Raw genomic sequence first — 6,019 nt, forward strand, 5'->3', positions numbered from 1 at the left:
GGCCCCTCGTCCTTTTGAATCATCGCCGGCGCTGGCGATTGGTCGGGCGCCCCCCCCCCCCCGTGGCGCGTCCGGCCCGCCGCTCGCGAGCGTCCGGCGTCCCCACCCGGTTTATCTCGGCCGCCCAGGCACCGCGGCGCGCTCCGGCCCGCGCCCTCCTGCGGGGCGTCCTGAGCCGGCGGTGGCTGCGGGCCGGGAACGGCGGGTCTGTGAGGAAGACGGAGCTCGCGTGACCGCCGAGCCGAGGCGGCCGGGGCTGTCACGCCGCGCTCGGTCCGTGTGCGTGACCCCGCAGCAGAGGGGACCGCGCTCACTGCTCGGCCCGGTCCGAGTGGAAATCGAGCCCGGCGGGCGCCGCGTCCTGCCTTGCCCCGACTCCTGCAGGCCCGAGTCCCAAACTTTCTCCCTGCTTCTTCCTTCCTTTCGGGTCGAAAGTTCACAGCAGTTGGTTAAAGCCCCCTCGCTCGCCGTGCCGTTTTTTAAAAGGCGTTTCTAACATCACTTAGTAAACACTTGGGAGTGGATGCCCGCTTCGGAAGCACCGTGGGTCCAGATGCCAGGCGGAGAAGGCCTTTCACGCGCGGTCTAGCTTCGGGTGCTGTCATCGTCTCAGTTACGAACAAGCAAGCGAGTGCATGGCGCTTCCTCACTTTCCCGAGGACAAGCGCTGACATCGAACTGTCATCATGGCCTTCGGGTTTGCCCGAGGTGGAAATCCGAACCACAGACGTTTGCACTGCACTTCACGGTCAGAAAAACTCTCAACGTGACTCTTGGCAAATCCCTTAAGGGTGAATGCTGTTCAGAGTTCTGCCGCGAATGATACAGAAAGGAAAACACTACGCAGGGGACGTGGCGGGGCCTTAAATACTATTGCTAATACCAAAGACATTCTTCATTCCTCACGGTTTTTTTACCCAGATTCAAGATTTCGTTGGGTTTCTTCAACAGCACGTCTCCTATATAAGCATTTTGACGTACAAAATAAAAGATTGGGGGGGACCCTTATTGTAAACTTGGTTTATACTATAAACTTTATAGAGTTTCTTCAAAAGAAAAGGTTGTAAATGAGGCTAAGGACACAGCTCAGATGAATAAAGTGCCTTGCCTTGCATGTTAGTTTCTGCGGCCAGGGCAGCAGCCCGCCTCTGCCGCCAAAGCAGTTACATCATCACCTCTCCCCAGGTGCTTGTCTACCCTCAGCTACGGGACATGTGCACGCACCCTTTAAAGGTGCCCGCCAGCCGGGCGGTGGTGGCGCACGCCTTTAATCCCAGCACTCGGGAGGCAGAGCCAGGCGGATCTCTGTGAGTTCGAGGCCAGCCTGGTCTACCAAGTGAGTTCCAGGAAAGGCGCAAAGCTACACAGAGAAACCCTGTCTCAAAAAACCAAAAAAAAAAAAAAAAAAAAAAAAAAAAAGGTGCCCGCCAGGCACAGCTCGCCCTCTTTGCCTCTTCTCCTCTCCTCTTTCCTCTCTTGCCTCTTTTCTCTCTTGCTTCTCTTCTTCCTCTTGTCTGTCTGCCTCTCTCAAGTCCCCTCCCCTCCCCCAATAAACCTCTTGCACTAACTCTGTTGCGGGTGGCACACGTTTGCTTAGTGCCATACCTTGGCAGGGCCCACTGAAAGGTACCCACTATCACCTTTCTTTTTATTTATTCTTTCATGATGAGCAGTTACGACCCTCAGCACCCAAATTAAAATAAAAACAAGAGGCAGGTGCTCGAAGCTGTAACCTTCGTGCTGGGACAGATGTGTCTGGGGACAAACCGATCCCCCTGGACTCAGTCTGTGAGAGCCAGGATCTGTGAGTCACCCTGTCTCAAAGAACAAGGTGAAGAGGAGTTGGGGAAGAAAGCTGGCATTAGTCTCCATGTACACTGGCACACCACACACACACAATCTATACACAGTAAGACTGTCAATGAATTCAACGCCATGCTTTATAGCCACTAAAGACATTCGTGTGCACATAGGCATGGATACATGGGTACTGCTTTTTCTTAATGTTAACTTTTTAATTTTATTCATTAATAAGTTAGAAGGGGAGACATGTGGGTCTGGACCCACTAGCTAATTGTGAGAATTAAATGCAGTTACTGGTGGGAAATGCAATAATTCTGTATAACTTTGTCTTAATTCAAATTCACTAAGTCACCATTTGCAATCAGGACTTTCAGATAGATGAGATGGTGTTTTCAATACACATTGATACTGCATGTGTATCAATACATTTTTAATAGATTTTGGGTTTTATTTAAATATCTAAATCCTTTGGTCCAACTGCCCCCAACTGGCATGCAGGTGTGAGCTGTGTCCTCAAGCACCCTTACTGCAGCCCAGCTGTTTAAACCAAGTACGTCTTTGTTTTGTTTTTCCTTAAGAGCTGGAGGGAGAAGCTGGGCAGTGGTGGTGCACGCCTTTAATCCCAGCACTCAGGAGGCAGAGGCAGGAGGATCTCTGTGAGTTCGAGGCCAGCCTGGTCTACAAAGTGAGTCCCAGGACAGCTAGGACTGTTAGACAGAGAAACCCTCAAAAAAATCAAAAAACAAAACAAAACAAAAAAAGGAACTGGAGATAGAAGACAGGCCCTTTACCCGTGAGCCAGCCATGCCCCAGCCCCTGATAAGTTAATCCTAAAGATCCTTTCACTACTCAAGAAGTATTTATTTGCAAATTTATTTTAAACATTCTCTGATTGATAACTAAGAAGCGAGCCTAAAAAATATGGTTGGATATGTTCAGAGTCCAGAAATACCTCTCTGCAGGAAAAATATCCCAACTTCAGCAGGACCCAGGAGAGTCATTTAGAACTCTTGCCTCCTGGGTTCTGAGCAACAATGGCAGCCTTTAGTTCTTCCCATGCTTGCCCTCTTTCCCAAGAGTAAATCAGCTCCCCAGAGCCTCCAGAGACTGGCCCTTCCTTTCCCGTTCTGGAATGCTTCCCAACAGGACTTCACAAACTACTTCCCACCCACATGACCCTGTGTGTGTCACTCATGGAGCAGTCACAGTCATGGAACATAGAGAACACATTTTTTTTTTGTTTTGTTTTGTTTTTTTGTTTTTTCGAGACAGGGTTTCTCTGTGTAGCTTTGCGCCTTTCCTGGAACTCACTTGGTAGCCCAGGCTGGCCTCGAACTCACAGAGATCCGCCTGCCTCTGCCTCCCAAGTGCTGGGATTAAAGGCGTGCGCCACCACTGCCCGGCCTAGAAAACACATTTTATGCTCTTTGTATCTATGCCCTTTAAGTTCATGAGTGGGGTGGCTAATTATGAAACTGTGTCCGGTGTGTCCTCCAGAAAGCCAGCTCCCCTAAGGCTTCCAGCAGCCTGGATTAAGGACACACAGAGAAACCCTGTCTGTAGAAGAAAAGCAGCAGCAGCAGCAGCAGCAGCAACAGTAGCAGCAGCAATGGAGCTTTGCTGTAATGAACTGCTCCCCCCAGCAGAGTGGATGAGGGAACCCTATACCTCAGGTGTCTCTCCTGCTTCTGCAGCTGGTCCTCCTGGCCAGTGATGCGACATTGCCCTCAGCTGTGCTAACTGGTCTTTGTTTTGTTTTGTGGCCTGGTAGGCCAGGAACTCTCTATGGAGAGCAGGCTGGCCTTGAACTCACAGAGATCTGCCTGCCCGCTGGTCTTAAAGCCATGCCCCACCACAGCGGGCTGCAGCTGATCTTCTCTTCCCTCCCCTTCGGTCTTGCCCTCTGCACCATCATTTCCCTTGGTCCAGACCATATCATGAAATGTTTCTTTTTAAACCCACTGTGTATCTCAAGAGGAGGTCAGGCCCTGACCCCCAACACTGGTTTGTTTTAGCAGGGTTACACACTGCTCATCGCCAAAGACAGCCTCCACCCACCCGTCCACCGTGTGTGGAGGGAGAGAAATGCATCAACGCCATGGGGCAACACTGGAGTGGGAGGATGGAGCACACCAGTCCAATGCTGCCAGAACTGAGGCCCTGACTCCATCCCCAGCACCCTAAATAATTACATAATGACTGCCATATTATGTCTTCACTCTGGATGAAGATAAGGCTGAGCCCCTCATTGTTAATATTTGGCCCTTAAATTGATCTGCCATGATTTCTACAACGCTATCACTAAACTACTCCCCATTCCCTTACCCTTTGGGAGAAGTGGAGCCAGGGTAGGGAAAGGGAAGGAGGTAGTGGGGCTGGTGTTGGTGAAGCCCTACTGTGTGACATTTGCATTCCTTATCTCCGTGAACACACCGCCATCTCCATTTATTGTGTGAGGAAACCCGGACTCTGAGAAGTTAACAAAACTTGCCCAAGATCACATTTAACACATAAATAACTATGATAGAAACTCTAACCTGGGATCTGAGGGAGCCAAAGACCCCAAAACATCTGTTTTCTCCACCCTGGGCTCACCTGGTTCCTAACCATTGACGTCCACTGCCACACATCACATCTAGTACAAGATGCCCATGTTGTTCTAGGTGGGCTCTCCCAGGTCATTAGAAAGTAGCTCATGGGTCTCCGTGAGTAAACGGGATGAGGGATGGCTGATGGAGGGTAGGGGATGGGGGATGAGAACATAATGGGATGGTGGAGCTGTAAGAGGGATGGAGTGGGAGAGCAATGAAAGAGATACCATGGTGGAGGGAGACTTCATGGGGATAGGGAGAAACCGGGTGCTAGGGAAGTTCCCAGGAATCCACAAGGACGACCCCAGCTTAGACTACTAGCCATAGTGGAGATGGTGCCTGAACTGGCTTACCCTGGTAATCAGATTGGTGAATACCCTAACTGTCATCACAGAGCCTTCATCCAGTGACTGATGGAAGCAGATGCAGAGATCCACAGTTAAACACCAGGCTGAGCTCCAGGAGTCCAGTCGAAGAGAGAAGAGGGATTCTATGAGCAAGGGGCATCAAGATCATGATGAGGAAATCTACAGAGACAACCAAACCAAACTAGTGGGAACTCATGAAATTTAGATCAACAGCTGTGGAGCCTGTGTGGGACTGGACTAGGCCCTCTGCATAGCGAGACAGTTGTGTAGCTTGACCTGCTAAAGGGGCCCCCTGGCAGTAGGATCAGAATCCATCCCTGGTGCATGAGTAGGCTTTTTGGAGCCTACTACCTATGATGGGACACCTCACACAGCCTTGAGGCAGGGGGAGGGGCTTGGACCTGCCTCTACTAAATGTACCTCCCCATGGTTCTTCTTGTTGGAGGGAATAGGGGGGAGGTTGGGAGGGGGAGGCTGGAGGGACAGGAGGAGGGAAGAGGGGGATCTTTGATTGATATGTAAAATGAATAAAAAATTCTTAATAAAAAAATAATATTGAATGTTTAAAAAAAAAGTAGCTCATGGACACTTGTCCACATTTGAGGATCCCTGCTCTCCTTAAGGACACCATGCATTGAACTCACCCGGCCCTCACCTCTGGATTCCTTCCTCCCTGCCTCTGGCCGCAGCTTCTTTCAATTCTGCATTCTGGATCCTGGGGAACCTGTGTCTTCCCTTCCAGGTACTGTCTCAGAATACCCACATTTAGCACAAAATTGCTGTAATCTTCACACTATTTTTAGTACAATACTCAGTGTGATTAAATCTATCTCAAACATGTTTGAGGGTGATGATAAAATATTTGAGATGAATATTTTAGGTCATATTTACATAATTAATCTTTATTCATTTCTCTTCATCTAACTAGAACAAGACTATCCATTAACTGATATAGGAGGATTGTTACAAGCCCAGAACAGTGTCATAGAATATTATTTAAAGTGTGTTACTTTTGTTTATATTGCATTTGTTTAACTCTGTAGAGCTGTGTTACTGTGCCTGGCTAAATACCTGGTGGTCTAATAAAGAGCTGAATGGCCAATACTGAGGCAGGAGAGAGAAAGAGTCAAGGCTGGCAGAATAAATAGGAGGAGAAATCTGGGAGGAGAAAGAGTAGCCAGAGAAGGAGGAAGACTCCAGGGGCCAGCCACCCAGCTACACAGCAAGCCACAGAGTAAGAGTAAGATTCACAGAAAG

Source organism: Peromyscus maniculatus, chromosome 11 (assembly GCF_049852395.1).
Source record: "Peromyscus maniculatus bairdii isolate BWxNUB_F1_BW_parent chromosome 11, HU_Pman_BW_mat_3.1, whole genome shotgun sequence".
In the NCBI taxonomy this organism is placed as follows: domain Eukaryota; kingdom Metazoa; phylum Chordata; class Mammalia; order Rodentia; family Cricetidae; genus Peromyscus; species Peromyscus maniculatus.